Source organism: Oncorhynchus gorbuscha, linkage group LG15 (assembly GCF_021184085.1).
Source record: "Oncorhynchus gorbuscha isolate QuinsamMale2020 ecotype Even-year linkage group LG15, OgorEven_v1.0, whole genome shotgun sequence".
Lineage (NCBI taxonomy): Eukaryota > Metazoa > Chordata > Actinopteri > Salmoniformes > Salmonidae > Oncorhynchus > Oncorhynchus gorbuscha.
In genome coordinates, this window is record NC_060187.1 from 27,943,530 (window position 1) to 27,970,359 (window position 26,830).

The window sequence follows — 26,830 nt, forward strand, 5'->3', positions numbered from 1 at the left end:
CCCCCGCCACTCTACTTACCAGGAGATGTTTGTTTCTGCGGCGCGATGCGTGGAGAAACCCGTTGGCTGCACCGCCCTGGATAGCGTTTTCCCAGTAAGCCATGTCTCCTAAAGCAAAGAACGTTGCAGTCTCTGATGTCCCTCTGGAATGCCATCGGATTTCATCAACCTTGTTGTCGAGAGACTGGACATTGGCAAGAAGAATACTGGGAAGTGGTGCGCGATGTGCCCTTTTCGAGTCTGACCAGAACACCGCCGCATTTCCCTCTTTTTCGGAGTCGTTTCCTTGGGTCGCTGCATGCGATCCATTCCGTTGTCCTGTTTGTAAGGCAGAACACAGGATCCGCGTCGCGGAAAACATATTCTTGGTCGTACTGATGGTGAGTTGACGCTGATCTTATATTCAGTAGTTCTTCTCGACTGTATGTAATGAAACCTAAGATGACCTGGGGTACTAATGTAAGAAATAACACGTAAAAAAACAAAAAACTGCATAGTTTCCTAGGAACGCGAAGCGAGGCGGCCATCTCAGTCGGCGCCGGAAGTCACACTGTGCAAGTAGAGATAATGGGGTGCAAAGGAGCAAGTTAAATACAGTATGGGGATGCGGTAAGTAGATGGGCTATGTACAGGTGCAGTGATCAGCTTCAGAGATTTTTGTAGTTCATTCCGGTCATTGGCAGCAGAGAACTGGAAGGAAAGACGACCAAAGGAGGAATTGGCTTTGGGGGTGACCAGTGAGATATACCTGCTGGAGCGTGTGCTACGAGTGGGTGCTGCTATGGTGACCAGTGAGCTGAGATAAGGCGGGGCTTTGCCTAGCAGAGACTTGTAGATAACCTGTAGCCAGTGTGTTTGGCGACGAGTATGAAGTGAGGGCCAACCAACGAGCGCTTACAGGTCGCAATGGTGGGTAGTGTATGGGGCTTTGGTGACAAGACGGATGGCACTGTGATAAACTGCATCCAGTTTGTTGAGTAGAGTGTTGGAGGCTATTTTATAGATGACTTCACCGAAGTCGAGGATCGGTAGGATGGTCAGTTTTACGAGGGTATGTTTGGCAGCATGAGTGAAGGATGCTTTGTTGCGATATAGGAAGCTGATTCTAGATTTCATTTTGGATACTAACATACAACATACTTAATGCGTATATATGATGTAGTTGAGGACTTGGTGGACTGTATATTCTTAAGGGTTAGGTTATACTTAGCACTATGTGTTCTCTCCTAGGTGCTTGTAAGGGCACAGGTGACAGACCGGTAGGATTCCAGTTGTGGTTGTTTTAATGACGCTGATTCACACAGAGCAGTAATGGCACAGTGTTATGGCCTGACAATTGTGTTAACCAAGAGTGTGTGGTTCTGAAAAGGGGGAAATTAAATACAATAGTAAATGGCAGGTATAGGCTTAATACAACCTCCAATTACATAACCAATTGTAGCCATATTATGTATAGCTTATCTTCTGCACAGGGCAATACAACCTAACAACATGGCTGTGACTTCACTAATGCATGATCAGGAGAGTGCAACTACACAGCACTACTGAGCAGCACCATCATCTTTACACAACTGCATGCACTTGATTGTATAATGCATCCACAAGGCACATTGCTAACGAAATACCCACATAATCTATACGGTATACATCATATATCCACAGGGCATATAAGACTAGACACTGAAATGCTAAATGTCTGAAATGAGATGACAGAAACAATAGGGTTAGCAAGCGTACAGTTGCTAGGACGGGGTAAAACAAAAAAAGAAGCTAATTAGCATAACACAGGACTGCATCCACAACACACGAATTGTAAGAAATATGAACACATTTCTGAAGGACGCACACTGGCCTTGGCTAATACAAAGAATACTAACTAGAGGTAATCACAGGAGATGACTGGAACTTATCACGGCTTGTGTACTTTCTCAAGTTACTTCCTTCTCCTCAGAGATTGCCCAGCATGCTCTGCTCCACATCAACGGTTGGTGGTGCTAATGTAACAGTACTCTTCTGGCGTTGTGTACATCAGTCATCGACACGGAACTCCAATATGTAGCACCAATCATGTAGCTTTATTCTGATAAGAACGACACAAAATTGCACGTCATGCAATGCCCGTCTCACCATCCAACTCTGCACTCACGCACGCTGGTTTGGTGCTTGTTCACTGGGACAGTTACCAAAATGATACAATTACAATATACAATATAATATCTTTAACAATGTACCTGATAAGAACGACACAAAATTGCACGTCTTGCAATGCCCGTCTCACCATCCAACTCTGCACTCACGCACTGTACAAAATATATGAACCCCCCCACCAGACACAGTAAGTTGCTAGCTAATACTGGCGGGAATTCTCTACAACAAAATGCACAACAAATATTCTCCAAAAACCGCTGCATCTTATGTGTGATGTTTGAATAACATTTACGAACTATGATATAAATTGTACATTTAAATCATCACTTGAGAGCATAAAATCACTTTTGACGTACGGTGCTTTGCAACCAACAACTTACCGCTGGTTTGGTGCTTGTTCACTGGGACAATTCTAACTGGAACATCCCCCCTCGTAAGCAAGCTACGCAAACCAGCCAATAAGATGCCATGTTGAGTAGGTGAAGGCAAGACAAACTCAAACCAAAAACCCATTGGCTTAACAATAAAGTGGCAAGGGGAATCACCAATATAACCCTGTTACACTCCCCCCTACTGAATTCCACTTGCCAAGAAAAATAACAAAATACAAAACGGCACTGTGCAAACATACCAGATACAGAGACACTCAACATATGTACAGAATAATCCAGAGAAAAAAAATGTACTACCTAATAGAGAAAACTAAAAGGTAATGCTGTGTATATCAAGGATGCAGACCCTGCTTTAAATCAGTCACTAAATATTCCAGTCATTAGACTATTCTCCTTGAGAATTAGAGTGAAAAGCGGTTGATCAATCCCCTTAGCCCTCATAGGTAAACATGCCCTGTCACATGTTAAGTACACTCGGTGACTTTAAAACATCCAAGTAATAAAATAAACCACCATAAGAGACTTTATCATATGTCACATTACCATCCTGCAACCTCTAATTATGGTCACAATGATGTAAAAGCAAAACAAATAAAATATGTCAATACCATTGACCCTCTATTCACATATTTTACCTTCAAGAGCTAACTTTCTGCTGATTCATAATCTCAATCAGTCTTGACACTGGTTTAAATAGCCTTCCTGCCCTTGACCTAATATGAGCCCGACTACCTTCAACTGCATAAGGGGTAACAGTGTTGTGTACTGTTGCAATAGTGTGTCCGTCAACACAGTCAGTACGTAACTGATCAGGTAAGGAATGGTCCGCGTTTGGTAGGTCAGTACGGATATCGTAAGCAGACTGGTCAATTAGCTCACTCACTACACTGTTACAGTCTCGGTCAGATTCTTGAAGACTCTCTGATCGAGGCAGACCTTCCAGCTGCAGTATATCATCCACGGAAACCAAAGGTGGAATATCCTGAGCATCCAAGGATCGCACATCACCCTCCAGGCTTGTGTCACCTGTTCCTTCAGAAGACAACTCTGACACCCACACTCTGGTTCTGTACTCAGCACCATCATCCACTGCAGTGTCCATGGCAGCTGAGACCACTAGGCTGTCATTCATGTCCTCAGACTCTGTTAATCCAGACATGTCTGTTCCCTCCTCAACAGCAGCATGGGGAAGAGGAAGAAAGTTGACTGGCATTATCAGGTTGCGATGTACCGTCTTCTCCCGTCCAGTGGAGCTGTTCTGAATCTTAAAAGTGTGACTGTCAGCATTCAATCCAGTGACAAGGTAGACAGTATCCTCCCAACGGTCAGCGAGCTTCTGCTTTCCCCGCTCCCCCTTGTTAGCCAGCAATACTCGATCCCCAATCTCCACTGGTGCTCCTCTGACTCTTCTGTCATAAAGGTCAGCATGCCTCTTCAACTGCTTCGCTGCAGATGCCTGTGCTGCATTCATGGCTTCTTTCAGATCTCTCCTCAAAGACTGAACAAACTGGTCATAGTCGACAACTTCTGGGTTCTCTATGACCGAGCCAAAGACTATGTCAACCGGCAGTCTTGGCGTCCTCCCAAACATTAGCAGGAAAGGGGCAAAGCCTGTGGTCTGCGGATTGTACAATTGTATGCAAACGTAAGGGACTTCAGCGCCTGAGGCCATCTGTGCTTTGCTCTCGTTGGCAGGGCCCGGATCATGTTTCCCAAAGTCCTATTCATCCTTTCGCAGGACCCGTTCCCCATCGAATGGTACGGCGTGGTGTGAGACTTCTGAATGCCTGCAACACTCAACAGTTCGGCTATTAAAGCGCTCTCAAAGTTGGCTCGCTGGTCTGAGTGTATACGGCGAGGCATCCCGTAGACACAGAAATAGTTGTTCCACAACTGATGAGCTACTGACTTAGCAGACTGGTTCGGACACAAGAAGGCATGAGCTAATTTGGTAAAGTGGTCAGTAACAACGAGCACATCCAAGGATTTGTTTGAAGAATCTTCTGCAGACCAGAAGTCTATGCACACTAGTTCAAGAGGCTCAGTTGTTATTATGCTCTCAAGAGGAGCTCTTGCTTCCGGATCAGGAGTCTTGCTCACCACGCATCTCCTGCAGCACTTCACATAGGCTTTTACCTCCCTTTCCAGGCCATGCCAGAAGAACCTCTGTCTTGTCAGGTAGACTGTTCTCTGTTGGCCCTGGTGGCCAGCTTCATCATGGACACCTTTCAACACCATTGCTTTCATGGAGGCTGGAACCACATACAGATACATTTTCCTCTTTGTAACCACATTCTTCGAAACACGATACAGTACACCCATCTTCATGGTCAACGTGTCCCAACTTCTGAGAAGACCCAAAACCTCAACACTCTCATGGGCACGCTCTCTCCGGGATGGTCTTCTCCCCCTCTCAACAAAGAAGATGACTTTGCTGATCACATTGTCATCACGCTGCTTACTCATCAGTAGGTCGTGTGGCAGAACATCGACATCGGTCTGCTCTGATGGCATAACAGCCTGTGGGAGCTGTGGCAACAGCAGTGCATGTGAGCCCACTTCACCCACCCAGCACCTATGTGAATGAAGAACAGCTGCAACTTCATGTCTTGATAACGCACCAGATGGGGGGTCAACAGTAGCCTGACAGCTAATGACCACTTCGTTGGAGTCAGAGGCTTTGTCAAAGGGGTGGCTGGACCAGCGAAACACATCTTGCACTCTGTCTGTGCACACAGCATCGGCTTCAGCTAGTAAGGTCTCGTACGGGACCCTTGTCAGGCGATGGAGTGCACTGGGTCGTACGAAGGGCTCTCTGCTCAAAGTATCTGCAACAACATTCATTTTTCCAGGGATGTATTTAATGTCAAACTCGTACGGTGCCAGCTTGGCGACCCATCTCTGTTCACAAGCATCAAGCTTTGCTTTGGTCAGAATGAATGTCAAGGGATTATTACCCGTACATACCGTGAACTGCTGTCCCCGTAGCCAGTGGTGGAACTTGTCACAGATAGCCCATTTCATGGCAAAGAACTCGAGCCTGTGCACAGGATACCTTGACTGTGCATAACTGAGGGACTTGCTCGCGAAGGCTATAGGTCTCGCTGTAGCTCCCGGTTCCTGCACCTGAGATAGCACAGCACCTAAGCCATTGCTGGATGCATCCACCGAGAGTAGAAAGGGTTTTTCGAAGTTGGGGTGGGCCAACAAAACCTGGTTCAGTAAGGCTTGCTTTAGCTGGAATAAGGCCTGTCTGCATTCTGTTGTCCAGTCGGCAGCCGTCAACTTCCTGACAGGTGAGCTTCGCTTCTTTTTCCAGCGTGGAGCCTTGTGTCCAGTAGTCAATCCAAAGAGCGGCTTTGCAATGGTCGAGCAACCTTCAATGAACTGTTGATAATACACCACCATCCCAAGGAATGACCTCAATTTCTTCTGAGATGGAATGTCAGTGCCATCTTTCATCAGATCAGCTTCTGTTACTCCTGTAATGGCCCTCACCTTCTCAGGGTCTGTAGCTACACCATCCGCACTAATGATATGCCCCAGAAACTTCACAGACCTCTGCAGAAAGTTACACTTTTTTGGCGCCAACTTCAGGTTGTGAGCCTTGAGACGCTCAAAAACCATTTCCAGGCGCTGTATAGCCAGATCTTCAGTGGGCGCATAGACCAAGACATCGTCAAGGTAACACAGCAGGCTAAGAAAGTTCTGATCCCCAAAGATGTTTAGCATCATCCTCATAAAGGTTGCCGGACTATTACATAACCCCTGTGGCATTCGATTGTATTCGTACAATCCAAATGGGGACGTAAAAGCTGTGAATCTCCAGTCATCCTCATGCACTTCCACATTGTAGTAGCCAGAGGTAAGGTCCATTGTCGAGAAAAAGGCATTTCCACCTAACGCAGCCAGCGCGTCAGCCTGGTGAGGGAGTGGGTGGGCGTCTTTGATGGTGCGAGCATTGAGCAAACGAAAATCAGTACAGAGTCTCAGGTCTCCAGACTTCTTCCATACAAGGACAAGGGGAGAGGCGAACTCACTACTAGACTTCCTTATGATATCACGTTCTTCCATCTCATTCAATGCTTGTTTGAGCTTCTCATAATTATTTGGTGAAAGGCGTCGGTAGGGCATCCGAAAGGGTTTCTCATCACTCAGTTGAATGCGGTGAAGACATCCGGAAGCTTTTCCACAATCCAACTTGTGCCTGGAAAAAATAGACTGGTACTCAGCAATGAGCTGGATGAGTTTCTTCTTACCAGCAGGAGACGCTTGACAGGAGGAGACATCAATATCAGTCCAACCTAAGTCACGTAAGACCTCAGGCTCGCTTGAACTGTCAGGTCCGTCAGTATCGTGAAGTTGGCTGGAACCGTCAGTCAGTGTCAAGTCATCTTGGCAGTCAGTGAGTATATCGGCCGTTCTCTGCACTTGCTGCTGTAAAGCTCCATTGTTGCGATGGCTGGGGTCACCTTAGATAAGTGAGAGTACCTCCGCTCCCTCCTGTATTCATCCAGCCTCTCATGAACATCTGCAACGGTCCATTGCTGTAATGGCTTGCACTTAAAGATAAGGGACAGTTCAGCGTTAGGGCAATGTCTGATGAACATGACTGTGAGCTCACGAGATGGGTCTTCAACACTTTTTTTCTGTCTCTTTAGACAATCTTCAGCAACCTCCATAGCCCTGTTCAGTCTGAGCCAGTATTCAAATGGTTGTTCATCAGTCAGAGGTAATGTGGCATAAAAGTCGGCAAGGGGCATGCCTGAAAAAACAGTGTCACTAAAATGTTGTTTCAGTATGTCAAAGATGGGACTCGGGCCTTTAGATAAATCAATGGAGGGATTGCTGCGTATGCCAACTTTAACAACATCGCGGGCCCTTCCCATAAGCCTGCCCATAACCTCAACTGCTTGGTCCATCACAGACACGCCCCTCTTATGCATGTAAACCATTACCATATCCTCCCACTCATGCACTGTGCACTTATCAGAGCCATCCCCCCGAAAATACACCGGTTCCCTGATATCAGACTTCAATACCAGGTTCAGGCCTGACACATCCATACCCCTCGAGCTGCATACACTCCCCATAACATTGTCCCCAACATGTCCAACAATTGCCTTTGACTCCAAACAGGAGGCAATGTTCTCCCCAATGGAATGACCAATCTGCTTTACTATGTCTGCTATGAAATCCATGGAGACCTCCCCACTCCCTGTATTTGACAAAACTCTTTCATACACATCCTTGGGCGTGTCCATGGATAAACTATCATCAAAACCCTCCAGTTTGGGCATAGGTGTAGAAGTAACTGGAATTTTGGCTGAACCCCTACCCACAGATGGTGACAGATTAAATGACAGGAAACCCCTACCTCTCCCAACACCTTCCATTTTAACAATGGGAAATCAACACCCCAATGAAAATGTAAACAGCAAAACATGTATATATATATATCACCTAAATATCACCTATATCTAGTACACTGGTAAAACTCACCCTACTTATATCAGATATACATCAGAATTGCAAATAAACAAGTAACACAAAAGTTATCCTTTGTCTGTGAAGAGCCTCAGCCAGAGAAATCATCAATTGCAATAATAAAACGTTCTAGTGGCGCCATCTTGTGGCGAAATGCGATATCGCCAAACTACACCAGCAACGTCTTATCTGATTCTTCAACAGCAACCACGGCGAAGTTCTGGGATGGAAATCCAGCGAAGGATGATCCGATCCAGAAGAACGGTCACGGCACCACTGTAACAGTACTCTTCTGGCGTTGTGTACATCAGTCATCGACACGGAACTCCAATATGTAGCACCAATCATGTAGCTTTATTCTGATAAGAACGACACAAAATTGCACGTCATGCAATGCCCGTCTCACCATCCAACTCTGCACTCACGCACGCTGGTTTGGTGCTTGTTCACTGGGACAGTTACCAAAATAATACAATTACAATATACAATATAATATCTTTAACAATGTACCTGATAAGAACGACACAAAATTGCACGTCATGCAATGCCCGTCTCACATCCAACTCTGCACTCACGCACTGTACAAAATATATGAACCCCACCCACCAGACACAGTAAGTTGCTAGCTAATACTGGCGGGAATTCTCTACAACAAAATGCACAACAAATATTCTCCAAAAACAGCTGCATCTTATGTGTGATGTTTGAATAACATTTACGAACTATTTGATATAAATTGTACATTTAAATCATCACTTGAGAGCATAAAATCACTTTTGACGTACGGTGCTTTGCAACCAACAACTTGCCGCTGGTTTGGTGCTTGTTCACTGGGACGATTCTAACTGGAACATCCCCCCTCGTAAGCAAGCTACGTAAACCAGCCAATAAGATGCCATGTTGAGTAGGTGAAGGCAAGACAAACTCAAACCAAAAACCCATTGGCTTAACAATAAAGTGGCAAGGGGAATCACCAATATAACCCTGTTACACTAAAACTCTCCTATGATGAACTATTATTTACTCTAAATAGTCTTTCATACCCCAAATTGCAACGGCAATTTGTTCCTGAGAAAGGCTAAGGGCTCTTGGGAGTGGTTACGGCAGACGTACTGTCTTTGTATTCTCTGTCTGGGAGAGCTGGCAGGACTACCAACCGGGTAACAGGACGGGTGTATGTTCTGTCCTTGATCAGACCTCGGCTGACCTCACATGACGATCTGCGCTTGTGTGAACTTTAATGACACGTCCGATGTGCCAGAGGACTCTCGGAAGCTGGGGGTCCAACAACATGATCACCATATCCATTTTGAGGTCGGCAGGGATGGCATGCCACTTCTGGCAGGCTTACAGGCTGGGCCCTAAAAGCACGGAAATGGTGTCCACTGCGTGTATACTTTCTATTTTGGAGAATTTAGTACGATATCCGGGAAATTTTGGCATTTTAACTATATCCATACTATGACCAATAAACATACTACATACTCAATTTACATCACAAATAGTACAATTAGTATGAGTATTCGAACACAGTGTATTTGTTTGATGTATTTGATACCATTCTGCTATAGCCATTACCACGAGCCCGTCCTCCCAAATTAAAGTGCCACCAACCTCTTGTGGTATTCACCAACTTCAGTTTGACTCTACTCAGCATATTCCTACCTCAACAGCCACCACCTCGAAGAGGCCATTGAAGAGTGACTGATGGGGAGATGACTAATGCAGAGCATTCTTATTTGTGAGTGCAAGGCTGCAAGGCGACGGACTATTTTCAGACTCAAACTATTGCACTTTCCCATAACAAAAACACCATATTGTTTACAACTGGCTGATGGATGCACCCTCTGACTTCAGTGATAATGTTTACTGGGTCACAGGTGCTAGGATAAGTGTACAAGAATAGGCTATATCAGCGGTTCCCAAACTTAAGGGTTGCGTCCCTGAAATGAAAATGGGGTCATGGGAAAATTTCCAGATCTCTGAAGAAAAAATATATATGGTGCATTCAGAAAGTATTCGGACCCCTTGACTTTTTCCACATTTTGTTACGTTACAGCCTTATTAAAAAAATGATGAAATATTTTTTTCCCCTCAATCAACATGCAGTCCTTCTGTAGCTCAGTTGGTAGAGCATGGCGCTTGTAACGCCAGGGTAGTGGGTTCGATCCCCGGGACCACCCATACGTAGAATGTATGCACACATGACTGTAAGTCGCTTTGGATAAAAGCGTCTGCTAAATGGCATATATTATTATTATTATATATTATAATGACAAGGCAAAAACAGGTTATACTATAAATTTTAGATTTTTTTTTACAAATACAAAACTAAATATCACATTTACATAAGTATTCAGACCCAGAACCCTGAAGAAAAAATATATACAGTGCTTTCAGAAAGTATTCAGACCCCTTGACTTTTCCCACATTTTGTTACGTTACAGCCTTATTCTAAAATGTATTGACATTGTTTTTCTCCTCAATCTACACGCAATACCCCATAATGACAAAGCAAAAAACAGTTTTTAGTAAATTTATTACAAATACAAAACTGAAATATCACATTTACATAAGTATTCAGACCCATTACTCAGTACTTTGTTGAAGCACCTTTGGCAGCGATTACAGCCTTGAGTGTTGGCACACCTGTATTTGTGGAGTTTCTCCCATTCTTCTCTGCAGATCCTCTCAAGCTCTGTCAGGTTGGATAGGAAGCGTCGCTGCACAGCTATTTTCAGGTCTGTGTGCTTAGTGTCGTTGTTGGTGAACCTTCACCCCAGTTTGAGGTCATAAGCACTCTGGGGCAGGTTTTCTTCAAGGATTTATCTGTACTTTGTTCCGTTCATCTTTCCCTCAATCCTAACTAGTCTCCAAGTCCCTGCTTCTGAAAAACATCCCCACTGCATGATTCTGCGATGCGTCACCGTAGGGATGGTGCCAGGTTTCCTCCAGACGAGGAAAAAAGGCCAAAAAGTTCAATCTTGGTTTCATCAGACCAGATAATCTTGTTTCTCATGGTCTGAGAGCAGGCTATCATGTGCCTTTTACTGAGGAGTGGCTTCCGCCTGGCCACTCTACCATAAAGGTCTGATTGGTGGAGTGCTGCATAGATGGTTGTCTTTCTGGAAGGTTCTCTCATCTCCACAGAGGAACTCTGGAGCTCTTATCCCCAGATTGCTCAGTGTTGCATGGCTGCCAGCTCTAGGAAGAGTCTTGGAGATTCCAAACTCCTTCCATTTAAGATTGATGCAGGCCACTGTGTTCTTGGGGACCTTCAATGCTGCAGAAATGTTTTTGTACCCTTCCCCAGATCTGTACCTCGAGACAATCCTGTCTTGGAGTTCTACGGACAATTCCTTTCGACCTCATGGCTTGGTTTTTGCTCTGTCAACTGTGGGACCTTATATAGACCGGTGTGTGTCTTTCCAAATAATGTCCGATTAATTGAATTTACCACAGGTGAACTCCAATCACGTTGTAGACACATCTCAAGGATGATCAATGGAAACAGGATGCACCTGAGCTCAATTTCGAGTCTCAAAACAAAGGGTCTGAATATTTCTGTTTTTAAAAAATTATAAAAAATGTTAAAATCTGTTTTCGCTTTGTCATTATGGGGTATTGTGTGTAGATTGATTAGGAATATAACTGTTTAATCAGACTGTAATATAACGAAATGTGGAAAAAGTCAAGTGGTCTGAATACTTTCCGAATGCACTACATATGTATTCAACAACAAAAAAATATGGTCTTTGTATTTTAAAGTCATTGTAATGTGGTACGTATGTATCACAAACTACAAAAGGAAAACCAGCCACGTCACTAACACCGGCGTCTTGCTTCCAGACATATTAAACCCTCTACAGGATCGGTGTCCCCCCCACGGGACGGTTGAGCTAACATAGGCTAATGCAATTAGCATGAGGTTGTAAGTAACAAGAACATTTCCCAGGACATAGACATATCTGATATTGGCCGAAAGTTTTTAATCTAACTCCTGTCCAATTTACAGTAGCTATAACAGTGAAATAATGCCATGCTATTGTTTGAGGAGAGTGCACAGTTATGATCTTGAAAAGTTATTAACCAGTTAACCAGCACATTTGGGCAGTCTTGATACAAAATCTACCAAGGACTGTGGGCTCTCCTTCTCCGTGGCCGATGTGAGTAAGACATTTAAATGTGTTTACCCTCGCAAGGCTGCCGGCCCAGACAGCATCCCTATCTGCATCCTCAGAGCATGCGCAGACCAGCTAGCTGGTGTGTTTACGGACATATACAATCTCTCCCTATCCCAGTCTGATGTCCCCACATGCTTCAAGATAGCCACCATTGTTCCTGTACCCAAGAATGCAAAGGTAACTGAACTAAATGACTATCACCCCATAGCACTCACTTCTGTCAGCATGAAGTGCTTTGAGAACCTAGTCAAGGATCATATCACCTCCACCTTACCTGTCACCCTAGACCCACTTCAATTTGCTTACCGCCACAATAAGTCCACAGACGATGCAATCGCCATCAAACTGCACACTGGAATACCTATGTAAGAATGCTGTTCATTGACTATAGCTCAGCATTCATCACCATAGTACCCTCCAAGCTCATCATTAAGCTTGAGACCCTGGGTCTCAACCCCACCCTGTGCAATTGGGTCCTGGACTTCCTGACGGGCCGCCCCCAGGTGGTGAAGGTAGGAAACATCTCCACTTCGCTGATCCTCAACACTGGGGCCCCACAAGGGTGTGTGCTCAGCCCTCTCCTGTACTCCCTGTTCACCCATGACTGCGTGGCCATGCAGTCCTCCAACTCATTCATCAAGTTTGCAGATGGCACAACAGTAATAGGCTTGATTACCAACAACGATGAGACAGCCTACAGGGAGGAGGTGAGGGCTCTCAGAGTGTGATGACAGAAAAACCTCTCACTCAACATCAACAAAACAAAGGAGATGATCGTGGACTTCAGGAAACAGCAGAGGGAGCATCCCCCTATCCACATCGATAGACAGCAGTGGAGAAGGTGAAAAGTTTTCAAGTTCCTCGCCCTGGACATCATGGACAACCTGAAATAGTCCATCCACACAGATCCACTCAAGAGGCTGAAGAAATGTGGCTTGTCACCTAAAAACCACAAAGTTTTACAGATGCACACTTGAGACTATTGGGCTGTATCACCGCCTGGTACGGAAAATGCACCGCCCACAACCGCAGGGCTCTCCAGAGGGTGGAGCGGTCTGCACAGCGCATCACCGGGGCAAAACTACCTGCCCTCCAGGACACCTACAGCACCCGATATCACAGGAAGGCCAAAAAGATCAACAAGGACAACAACCACCCGAGCCACTGTCCGTTCACCCCGCTACCATCCAGAAGAAGAGGTCAGTACAGGTGCATCAAAACTGGGACCGAGAGACTGAAAAACAGCTTCTATCTCAAGGCCATCAGACTGTTAAATAAACAGCCATCACTAACACAGAGAGGCTGCTGCCTACATACAGACATGAAATTATTGCCTACTTTAATAAATGGATCACTAGTTAGTTTAATAATAACACTTTAATAATGTTTACATATCTTGCATTACTCATCTCATATGTATATACAATCGGGGCCAAAAGTTTTGAGAATTACATAAATATTAATTTCCACAAAGTTTGCTGCTTCAGTGTCTTTAGATATTTTTGTCAGATGTTACTATGGAATACTGAAGTATAATTACAAGCATTTCATAAGTGTCAAAGGACTTCATTGACAATTACATGAAGTTGATGAAAAGAGTCAATATTTGCAGTGTTGACCCTTCTTTTTCAAGACCTCTGCAATCTGCCCTGGCATGCTGTCAATTAACTTCTGGGCCACATTCTGACTGATGGCAGCCCACTCTTGCATAATCAATGCTTGGAGTTTGTCAGAATTTGTAGGGTTTTGTTTGTCCACCCGCCTCTTGAGGATTGACCACAAGTTCTCAATGGGATTAAGGTCTGGGGAGTTTCCTGGCCATGGACCCAAAATATCAATGTTTTGTTCCCCGAGCCACTTAGTCATCACTTTTTCCTTATGGCAAGGTGCTCCATCATGCTGGGAATGCGTTGTTCGTCACCAAACTGTTCCTGGATGGTTGGGAGAAGTTGCTCTTGGAGGATGTGTTGGTACCATTCTTTATTCATGGCTGTGTTCTTAGGCAAAATTGTGAGTGGTTGAGAAGCAACCCCACACATGAATGGTCTCAGGATGCTTTGCTGTTGGCATGACACAGGATTGATGGTAACGCTCACCTTGTCTTCTCCGGACAAGCTTTTTTCCGGATGCCCCAAACAATCGGAAAGGGGATTCATCAGAGAAAAGGACTATACCCCAGTCATCAGCAGTCCAATCCCTGTACCTGTTGCAGAATATGTTTTCCTGGAGAGAAGTGGCTTCTTTGCTGCCCTTCTTGACACCAGGCCATCCTCCAAAAGTCTTTGCATCACTGTGTGTGCAGATGCACTCACACCTGCCTGCTGCCATTCCTGAGCAAGCTATGTACTGGTGGTGCCCCGAATCCTGCAGCTGAATCAACTTTAGGAGACGGTCCTGGCGCTTCCTGGACTTTCTTGGGCGCCCTGAAGCCTTCTTCACAACAATTGAACCACTCTCCTTAAAGTTCTTTATGATCCGGTAAATTGTTGATTTAGGTGCAATCTTACTGGCAGCAATATCCTTGCCTGTGAAGCCCTTTTTGTGCAAAGCAATGATGACGACATGTGTTTCCTTGCAGGCAACCATGGCTGACAGAGGAAGAACAATGATTCCAAGCACCACCCTCCTTTTGAAACTTTTTTATTCGAACTCAATCAGCATGACAGAGTGATCTCCAGCCTTGTCCTCGTCAACACTCACACCTGTGTTAACGAGAGAATCACTGACATGATGTCAGCTGGTCATTTTGTGGCAGGGCTGAAATGCAGTGGAAATGTTTTTGGGGGATTCAGTTCATTTGCAGGGACTTTGCAATTAATTGCAATTAATCTGATCACTCTTCATAACATTCTGGAGAATATGCAAATTGCCATCATACAAACCGAGGCAGCAGACTTTGTGAAAATTAATATTTGTGTCATTCTCAAAACTTTTGGTCACGACTGTACTGTATTTTATACCATCTATTGCATCTTGCCTATGTCGCTCTGTCATTGCTCATCCATATATTCCTTTACTTAGATTTGTGTGTATTCGGTTGTTGTTGTGGAATTGTTAGTTTACTTGTTAGATATTGCTGCACTGTTGGAGCTCGAAGCACAAGCATTTTGCTGCACTCACAATAACATTTGCTGACCATGTCACGCCTGCCCCTGCTTCTCCTCTCTGGCAATCGAAGGCACCAGGCTGCCCATCATTACGCACACCTGTCACCATCATTACGCGCATCAGTGTTCATTGAACTTACCTGGACTCCTTCACCTTGTTGATTGCCCCATCTATATCTGTATGTTCCTTCGTTGGTTCGCCGTGTCAACATTATTGTCATCATGTCATTTTGTTCCTCCTGTCCAGTTGCTGTTCTTGTTTTGTTTGATGTCCTTTTTCCATAAAATGTTCACTCTCTGTACTTGCTTCTCGTCTCCAGTGTCAGTCCTTACAGAATACTGACACCACTATTTGAAGCAGGAGTTCTTGTTTTTTGTTTTTGGTGGTGACGTTGGGTCCTGGTGCCGCCGCCAATGGAACCGGGGGTGTCTCAGGTGGCTCGTTGGGCTTTCACTCCTTAGCTGGCTCGAGAGGTTTCCTTGCCTCGGTTGGCTCGGTAGGCTCCCATCCCACATCATGCCTCAGCTGGCTCGTCGGGCTCCTACAACTCAGCCACCAGTCATGTCGTTTTGTTCCCCCAGTCCAGACACTGTTCTTGTTTCATTTCATGTACATTTTCCATTAAATGTTCACTCCCTGTACTTGTTTCTCATCTCCAGCGTCGGGCTTTACAAACCATGTGTATGTGACCAATACAATTTGATTTGATTTGATACCTTAAAATAAACGGGGCATGGATCAGAAAATCAGTCAGTATCTGGTGTGACCACCATTTGCCTCATGCAGCATGACAAATCTCCTTCCCATAGAGTTAATCAGGCTGTTGATTGTGGCCAGTGGAATGTTGTCCCACTCTTCTTCAATGGCTGTGTGATGTTGCTGGATATTGGCAGGAACTGGATCATGCCGTCGTACTTGTCAATCCAGAGCATCCCAAACATGCTCAATGGACGACATGTCTGGTGAGTATGCAGGGCATGGAAGAACTGGGATATTTTCATCTTCCAGGAATTGTGTACAGATTATGGCAATATGGGGCAGTGCATTGTCATGCTGAAACATGAGGGGATGGCGGCGGATGAATGGCACGACAATGAGCCTCAGGATCTCATCACGGTATCTCTGTGCATTCAAATTGTCATCGATTAAATGCAATTGTGTTTGTTGTCCATAGCTTATGCCTGTCCATACCATAATCCCACCGCCATCATGGGGCACTCTGGTCACAACGTTGACATCAGCAAACTGCTCGCCCACACGACGCCACACGACGTCTGCCATCTGCCCGGTACACTTGAAACCAGGATTAATCCGTTGAAGACCACACTTTTCCTCCAGTGTGCCAGTGGCCTTTGAAGAGGAACATTTTCCCACTGAAGTTGGTTACGACGCTGAAATGCAGTCAAGTCAAGACCCTTGTGAGGATGACAAGCACGTAGATGAGCTTCTCTGAGACGGTTTCTGACAGAAATTCTTTGGTTGTGCAAACCCACAGTTTCATCAGCTGTCTGAGTGGCTGGTCTCAGACGATCCCTCAAGTGAAGAAGCCGGATGTGAAGGTCCTGGGCTGGCGTGGTTACACGTGGTCTGTGGTTGTGAGGTCAGTTGGATTTGCTGCCAATTTATCTAAAATGATGGCTTAATTTAGCATTAAATCATCCTGCAACAGCTTTGGTGGGCAATCCTGCAGTCAGCAGGCCAATTGCATGCTCCCTCAAAACTTGAGACATCTATGGCATTGTATTGAGGTGTGCACTGTCATCCACGCCCCCGGACTTTGAGATGCTCCGACATGACATGCATCAAGCACACCCATCTTATTAGTGGTGGTGAGATAATATACATTTGTCAGACTAATTTGTAATTGACTGTCATAGCCAAGCATTAAAAGTATGTGATTGTTTAGTTGAGAAGACTGTTAAAATGTTTTTCAATTGATTGCCATAGCCCCAAATAAAAAAGTCTACATAATTTGTTTCACATGGTTGGGGTCCCAAACATTTTCAGATATAAAAATGGGGTTGTGAGGAAAACAGTTTGGGAACCCCTAGGCTAAATATTCATTCACATGATGCAAAGCAAACATGCCCACAATTACATTATGGCATGAAGGCTGGCAAAATAGTAGCCTAGTCTACAATATCCCAAAAATATGACAAACAAACTGTCAGCCCCGCAAGGAGGAGGAAGGGGTCTGTGAGGACTGAGGGGGAGTGATATGTAATTTTCAGGGACAGTGAGAGTAGAGAGAGTGAGAGCGGGCACACAAGGAACACAGGCTTCTCTCCAACGTTGGATTCTAGTTGTATTTCATTCAGCGCGTTCACTTAAATCACAGGCAGTTGAAAGAGCTATGAGATGATATCTTTATTGAAAGGTAAGATTGAAATTGGTGTGAGAAATGCATCAGGACAAAATCTTTTGTTCTTAATATGGTTCAGTTTATTTGTAGCCTACTTTCACTTTAGCCCATTTATCTTGCAGAATGAATGGGGTATGGATGGTTTATCATGGCTGTTGACTGTTGACAGGGTTATGCATGCCCAAATGTTTTTATTTTAATGTCAATACAAAAAGCCTATCCATTTGAATCTGAATTCTATATCATCTGAAATATAGCCTAAATTGTGTGGTGCACGTGCTTATACCAAAATAAAATGTTCAAAATAAAGATGTTCGCCTTCAAATGTCAGGAACAGATGTCAGCTGTTTTAGCGGCAGTCTAAATGCAGACAAATACAGAGTTATCCAAGAGATCTGTTGGAATTATGGGACCAAACTGTGGCTCTTCTGGTTGACTGAACTAAACGCAGAGATTTGACAGATGGTACCAATGTGATTGTCATCTTCCCTCCCTTCCTGGACTAGGATGCACGTGCGTGCGTGTGCGCGTGTGTGTGTGTGTGCGTGCGTGCGTGCGTGTGCTCAGAAACGCTCACCTGCAGCCTGCACTGGTTCCACAGTCCACACGGATTTACTCATGCTTAAAGGGTTAGTTCATCAAATTACACATTGGTTACCTTACCCTGTAAACAGTCTATGGAGAAGCTATGACAGCAATCCATCCCTTGGATAAGTTTTCCTGGCACTGTTCCCACAGTGTTAACATTTTAGCGTTTGTGTGCAGATCACAATAACATGCGTCAGAGGGGTCACAGCTCCAACATTCTCTAACAAGACAAGGTCATGCTCCAGGCTGTTCAGTTTATCTAAAGTATGCTAATGCCCAGCTTTGAAGTGCGTGTGTGTGTTTGTATGTGTGTGACACAAGAGGAGAGAAAGTAGGGAGATAAATAACAAACACTTGGAATGAGAACGAGAGAGACCATGTACCACATTCACACACCAACAACACTTTGACTTTAGACATCAAAGAGAAAATCATTATCAGCCAATTTCACTCAGCATATAGGCTAGGGTTTACACACACACACACACACACACACACACACACACACACACACACACACACACACACACACACACACACACACACACACACACACACACACACACACACACACACACACACACACACACACACACACACACACACACACACACACACACACACACACACACACACACACGCACACACACACACACACACACACACACACACATTATCCTGCCAGCCAGTATAGATATTCCCTAGTCCCCGCTCACCGTAGTCTTTGTTGAACACATTTATTTGTCAAGTGAATGTACAACTGAGTCATAAGCACTAGCACATTGTTAGAGCATACGTCTGCCACAACGCAGAGCTTTGATTGGGTATTGAATTACTACTTACTGACTGTCTGAATGTAAGATGGTGACAATAGCAAGATGGGGGATGTGCCGAGTATAGTCACAATGAGGCCTCTCATCAGTTTGATTTGGACAGGCTGTGAAGACTGAGAGGGAAAGAGAGGAGGGAGAGAGAGGGTGAGCAGTCTTACAATTTTAAATTGAATGGAAGGAAGAAGAGAATGCCAGGTAGATGCCTGTCTTTGTTACGGGGCAATAAAAGGGGCAATAAACAGTTGCTACATCCATTTTTGGACTTGTCAATTAATTATATGTACCCATTGATTCTCAACTTATTAATACCTCATTAGCTTTATTTATCAGAACCCAGAACCCAGCTTTATTTATCAGAACCCAAAATATAGGGCTCTATTCAATCTGTATCGCTGAAGCGTTGAGATAGAAATTTAAACTCTGACATATGCAGCATTTACCATGAATGCAGTCTCCGCTAACGTGGGAACTTTGCCTTAAAATTCTCATCAGACTGTAACACTTAACTTCCACAATATGGATTGAGTAGCTTGAGCCCATGAGCTTGTTTTACTCCAATGTTTGTAAACAAAGTAAATGTAAACAGGCTCAAATGTTTGAAGAGGTAGGGTTTCAAATGTTTTTGGAAGATGGGCAGGGACTCCGCTCTGCTAGCTTCAGGGGGAAGCTGGTTCCACCATCGGGGTGCCAGGACAGAGAAGAGCTTGGACTGGGCTGAGCGGGAGCTACCCTCCCGTAGTGGGTGGGAGGCCCAAGAGACCTGAGGTGACAGAACGGAGTGTTCGGTTGGAGTGTAGGGTTAGAGCATAGCCTGAAGGTAGGGAGGGGCAGTTCCTCTTGCAGTTCTGTAGATAAGCACCATGGTCTTGTAGTGGATGTGAGCTTCAACTGGAAGCCAGTGGAGTGTGCGGATGAGCGGGGTGACATGAGAGAACTTGGGAAGGTTGAAAACCAGGCTGCTGTGTTCTGAATAAGTTGATGGCACAAGCGGGGAGCCCAGCCAACAGCGAGTTGCAGTAGTCCAGACAGAAGAGGACAAGTGCCTGGATTAGGACCTGCACCGCTTCCTGTATGAGGAAGGGTTGTACTCTACGGATGTTGTAGAGCATGAACCTGCAGGAGCGGGTCACTGCTTTGATGTTTGCTGAGAACGACAGGGTGTTGTTCAGGGTCACGCCAAGGTTATTTGCACTCTGGGAAGGTGACACTTTGGAATTGTCAACCGTGATGGAGAGGTCTTTGAGTGGGCAGGCCTTCCCCGGGAGAAAGAGCAGTTACACCTTGTCGAGGTTGAGCTTGTGGTGGGCCGACATCCAAGTTGAGATATCTGCCAGGCTTGCAGAGATGCATGTCGCCACCTGGGTGTCAGAAGGGGGAAGGAGAAAAGTAGTTGAGTGCCATCCGCATAGAAATGATAGGAGAGACCATGTGAAGATTTGACGGAGCCTAGTGACTTGGTGTGCAGAGAGAAGAGGAGAGGGCCTTGAACCGATCCATGGGGGACACCTGTAGTGAAAGTATGTGGTGCAGACACAGATCCTCTCCAATTCACCTGGTAGGAGCGGCTCTGCCAGGTAGGATGCAATCCAATAGTGTGCACAGCCTGAGACACCCAGCCATGAGAGGGTGAAGAGGAGGATCATATGGTTCACTGTGTCAAAGGCAGCAGATAGATCTAGGAGGATGAGAACAGAGGAGAGAGTCAGCTTTGGCAGTGTGGAGAGCCCCCGTGCCACAGAGAAGAGCAGTCTAGATTGAGTGACTCGTCTTGAAGCCTGACTGGTTAGGGTCAAGAAGATGGCTCTGAGTGAGATAACGAGAAAGTTGATCAAAGACAACACGTGTTTTGGAAAGAAAAGAAAGAAGGGATACAGGGCCCAGATTCACAAAACACTTCTTACGCAAAAACATAAGAAGCTTCTTAAGGGCCTCCCAGGTGGCGCAGTGGTTAAGGGCGCTGTACTGCAGTGCCAGCTGTGCCATCAGAGACTCTGGGTTCGCGCCCAGGCTCTGTTGTAACCGGCCGCGACCGGGAGGTCTGTGGGGCGACGCACAATTGGCCTAGCGTCGTCCGGGTTAGGGAGGGCTTGGCCGGTAGGGATATCCTTGTCTCATCGAGCACCAGCAACTCCTGTGGCTGGCTGGGCGCATTGCGCGCTAACCAAGATTGCCAGTTGCACGGTGCTGACACATTGGTGTGCTCTGACGCATTGGTGCGGCTGGCTTCCGGGTTGGATGCGCGCTGTGTTAAGAAGCAGTGTGGCTTGGTTGGGTTGTGTATCGGAGGACGCATGACTTTCAACCTTCGTCTCTCCCGAGCCCGTAGCGATGAGACAAGATAGTAGCTACTAAAACAATTGGATACCACAAAATTGGGGAGAAAAAGTGGTAAAAAAATTCAAGAAAGAAAGAAAAAATATACATAGTTCGGAAGTGCAATTCCTGAACAATGTCTTAAGATTGAATGATTTCTTACGAACTTACAAACATTTTAGGTAGCTATCTAGCTCACAATGGCAATCATTTTAGCATATTTATTACTGAGGTTGCTGATCTAAAACATGTTCTTGGGTTTAAAATAATCAATACTCACAATACTCACTTTCAGATGAAGTGTGTGAGTGAATTAAATATGTTCAATTGCTTTTTTCTCACTGCCCTGAGTTTAAGACAAGGGTTTAGCTATCTTGGAATTAAGAACGTGTACAAAAAGTTTATTTTCAAGAATCTATTTACCGCAAGAACATTTCCAATAACCATTTTTAGGAATAGCAACTTTCCTTAACTTTCATCTTAAGTCTATAGTTAACGAAAAAATGGCAGTTAAGAAGACATTTCTTCTTAAGAAGGTTTTGCGAATCTTGGTCCATAGTTTTTGACATCAGATGAATCGAGTGTTGGTTTCTTGAGGAGGGTGAAACTCGAGCCATTTTGAAGTCAGAGGGGACGCATCCAGTGGTCAGGGATGAGTTGATGAGGCAAGTGAGGAATGGTCTGGAGAAAAGAGGAGGGGATGGGGTCGAGCGGGCATGTTGTAGGGCGGCCAGACCTCACTAGTCACAGGATTTTATCTGGAGAAAGAGGGGAGAAAGAGGACAAGACATATGGTAATTATGTGTGTGGGACCAGTGAACTCAATAGGCTGAGTGACTGAGGAGCGGATGTTGTCAACCTTCTTTTCAAAGTGGTTGACAAAGTTGTTTGCAGGGAGGGAGGGGGAGGGGTGGAGGATAAGGGAGGGAGGGGAGGGGTGGAGGATAAAAGGAGGGGGGGGTGGAGGATAAGGGAGGGGTGGAGGATAAAGGAGGGAGGGGGGAGGGGTGGAGGATAAGGGAGGGAGGGGGAGGGGTGGAGGATAAAGGAGGGAGGAGAGGGTAGAAAATAGTTTCCTAGCATTAGAGGCAGAAGCTTTGGAGTGATAGAAAGTGGCTTTGCAGTGGATGCAGAGGAAGAGAAGGTAGAGATGAGGGAGTGAATGAATAATAGGTTCTTTGGAAGTTTAGTTTTCCTCCATTTTCACTAAGCTGCCCGCGTTGGAGGAAAGGGAGACAGACAAGAAAAACAAAGTAGAGACCTGGAGGGGGTTGCAGTGAGTTTAGTAGGCAAACAGCCTCTAGTGAGGTCAAACGTATTGCTTTGCTTGTGAGTTGGAGGGGATTGGGAAAGGGTGCAACCAAAAGAGGCAAGGAGGGGAAAGAGAGAGTTAGAAAGAAATGAATCCAAGGCAGAAGTCCGGGGATTGAAGTCGCCAAGTATGAAGAGCGGTGAGCCATCGTCAGGAAATGAGCTTATCAAGGTGTCAAGCTCATTGAGGAACTCTCCAAGGGCACAGGGGGGCGATAGATGACAACAATGTTAATGTTGAGCGAAAAAGTTACAGTGACAGCATGGAATTGAAATGAGGAGATGGTCAGTTAAGAGAGCGAGAAAAGACTAAATCTCCATTTGGGAGAAATGAGTAGGCCTGTGCCACTACCGCAGATGCTCTCGGACTATGAGAGAAGATATGAAGAAAGAGCAGCTGGAGTGGCAGTGATTTATCCAATTTTGATAACATGGATGGTCAGTCCATGCATCCATAGCTCTGTCTATGAATTTGAGAGTGACATTCTTCAGTCCCATCCCTTAGCTGTTTACCGAGATTCTTTAGTAATTTTGTATACTTTTTAGCCAGTAGTTCTGAAATTAGCGCTCACGAGCCGAAAGTGTTCCCCGAAAATTGAGTACTAAGTCACATATGTGCAGATATGTGCATTACATCATTGCTCTCTCGCTCTGCTGTGTGTGCATCTTGCTAGCGGTCACTCAAATGTCTAGGGGCTGAAGCTCATTGGTTATAACGTGATTTGCTAGGGGGGTGGCCATGTGGGGAACAATAATTGGAAAATGGTGCAGCATAGTTTCCAGAAAAACAGTCTCTTTCAAACTAGGGATTTTGTGGCTAATTGAGGTAAAACAGTAATTCTGCTCATAGATTATGCATGTATGAACTATACGTTGACACATCCAGCCCAAAGCGGGAGGTTTAAAAAATACTTAGTAGTCGCCAAAGTTCCAGAGCATGTCTTTAAGCCAGCTAAGCTTTCCCTTCATCACATATTCCCCTCTCTCTTTCCCTCTTCCTCTATCTCCCCCCCCACCCACCTCCCTCTCTCTTTCTGTCTCTCTCCTCCCTTTCTTTGTCTCCCTTTCTACCCCCTCTACCTCTCTTCTCTCTATATATCTATGTAAAGGCCTGACATGCACAGGCTACTTTTAATAAAAAATAAAAGTGAAGCTGCACACAGAGTGAAGGGAGACTGAAACAACGATTTGCAATTTAGACCTGTGTCACCACTCATCAGCCAGCAACAGTAAATCGCCCTGACTCTTTCATTCCCTATCTTTATCATTCTATCTCTTTCTAGCCACGATCCATCCCCTCACGAACACTTACATCTCACATACTGAAAAATAATATTAAATGGCATGTTTTCTCTTTAATTGTGGAGCGGTAGACATGAAAAACAACATGAAAAAGACTCAAACTAATTGTTTTAAAATGGGCCAAGAAATGGATTTAAAAATGCAACATTATACAGAAGAAAGAGAATAGCTCTAAAAGTGCCAGAGCGGAGATATAGGGGATGGTTTAAAGATGAGGGAACAGACACGTCGGCTCAGAGAGACTGAGTGCACATCTGGCATTCATATTGATGAGGTGGCTTTAATATGTGCAAGAAAATAGCCTTATTCCTTTTCAACAGTCATTTTTTTCTTCTGCGAAAGAATTGATGTGAAGAGGGGAGAAGGGTAGAAAAAAGCAACAATTTTTCTTATGATCAAAAGCTCAAATTAGTACTTTGTTCTCAAGTATTAAGAAACTAGGGCAATTGCTGAATTGGAATGAATGAGTATTGTGTCCCTGTTGTAAACATTCTAAAATTGGATAAATTAAACATTCTGATAAATATTACACAGTCATTTTGGGTTAATAATATTTGAACTTAGGCCCTCATTTGCATCTAAATGAATGGGTGTTGTAATACAATTGCAGATATTTTAATTGCACTGTATAGTACCGATAAGGCTATTCAATATAAAAAAGAGGATTACTAAATCAGTGATTGTAGGGATGAGGCCATTATATCATTTCTTATCGATAGAAATAAATTGACCTTTGAATATGAGTGTGTGATTGTGTGTTAAATGTGAGAGAGGAAAAAGGTAAAGAGTGACATTGACAAATTCACAGGAAGATTCACAAGATAGAGCGGCGATTGCAGAAAATAGAGGGAGATAGATAGAGAAATTGGGATTACACATTTTCAGTATTGTTAAATTGGTGACGAGCCTTCATTGTACAAAGCCTGGAAGATCGATAGCCGGGGTCTGACTCTAATACCAACGAAACTCAGATCGTTAAACTTTTGGGAAATGAGGACAGAAATGTATTAAAATATTTATGAGTCCAATTAATCTCTTAAGGGTAACTTCTTCTACTAATGGGCATTGAGGTATAAGGAGGCCATCTTTAGGATGAAATCAATCATCGGATGGACTGACAATTGTGTCTGACACAGTAAAGTAGTGGGCTGCGACACACACTCTGCCCTTCAGGTCCAAACTCAGCCTCCAGAGACAAAGCTCCCTTACAGGCTCTACATTGAGCTCATAACTTAACACAATAGTCTCATTATACTATGCCCCATTCTGTCATTAAGTATTAAGTGACATTCTTTAACTAACCGGTGTTATGCTTTTTCACTGGTTATGAGCATGTCTGAGCCCTTGAAATGTTTATTATGTTATAAATAGACAATAGATATTTATATGCTGCAATTTTACAACAGACTGACAATAGCCTCTGGTTTTCTATTAGCTATGACTATGGTGTCTAATCCTTCAATTCACCAAACACTAAACAATGGACAAATCTGAACATAGACAGTAGGCAAAAAAACTGTGCAGACAGAACAGTGCTATTACAATATTTTACCTGCTGTTGTTGTGCTAGCTGATTAGCTGTTGTTGTCTCACCTACTGTTTTAGCTACTGTTTTAGCTACCTCTCCCAATTCAACACCTGTGAATACTGTATGCCTCGTTGTATGTCTCTCTCAAATGTCAATATGCCTTGTATACTGTTGTTCAGGTTAGTTATCATTGTTTTAGTTTACAATGGAGCCCCTAGTTCCACTCTTCATACCCCTGATACCTCCTTTGTCCCACCTCCCACACATGCGGTGACCTCACCCATTACAACCAGCATGTCCAGTGATACAACCTCTCTCATCATCACCCAGTGCCTGCGCTTACCTCCGCTGTACCCGCACCCCACCATACCCCTGTCTGCACATTATGCCCTGAATATATTCTACCATGCCCAGAAATCTGCTCCTTTTATTCTCTGTCCCAAATGCTCTAGGCGACCAGTTTTGATAGCCTTTAGCCGCACCCTCATTCTACTCCTCCTCTGTTCCGCGGGTGATGTGGAGGTAAACCCAGGCCCTGCATGTCCCCAGGCACCCTCATTTGTTGACTTCTGTGATCGAAAAAGCCTTGGTTTCATGCATGTCAACATCAGAAGCCTCCTCCCTAAGTTTGTTTTACTCACTGCTTTAGCACACTCTGCTAACCCTGATGTCCCTGCCGTGTCTGAATCCTGGCTCTGGAAGGCCACCAAAAATTTGGAGATTTCCCTACCTAACTATAACATTTTCCGTCAAGATAGAACTGCCAAAGGGGGAGGAGTTGCAGTCTACTGCAGAGATAGCCTGCAAAATAATGTCATACTTTCCAGGTCCATACCCAAACAGTTCGAACTACTAATGTTGAAAATTACTCTCCAGAAATAAGTCTCTCACTGTTGCCGCCTGCTACCGACCCCCCTCAGCTCCCAGCTGTGCCCTGGACACCATTTGTGAATTGATCGCCCCCCATCTAGCTTCAGAGTTTGTTCTGTTAGGTGACCTAAACTGGGATATGCTTAACACCCTGACAGTCCTACAATCTAAGGTAGATGCCCTCAATCTCACACAAATCATCAATGAACCCACCAGGTACAACCCTAAATGTGTAAACAAGGGCACCCTCATAGACGTCATCCTGACCAACTGGCCCTCCAAATACACCTCCGCTGTCTTCAATCAGGATCTCAGCGATCACTGCCTCATTGCCTGTATCCGCTACAGAGCCGCAGTCAAACGACCACCCCTCATCACTGTCAAACACTCCCTAAAACACTTCT

At 44.8% G+C, this 26,830-nt stretch overlaps 1 protein-coding gene across 1 annotated transcript in view; it reads left to right on the top strand.

Moving 5' to 3' along the window:
- The first annotated feature begins 17,564 nt into the window (after positions 1–17,564).
- LOC123996850 (cadherin-2-like) overlaps positions 17,565–26,830 on the top strand; it is a 32,104-nt gene continuing 22,838 nt past the window's right edge. Inside the window, exon 1 of the mRNA XM_046300623.1 lies at positions 17,565–17,696. The gene's annotated coding sequence lies outside the window, so the exon portion shown is untranslated. The remainder of the gene's footprint in view (positions 17,697–26,830) is intronic.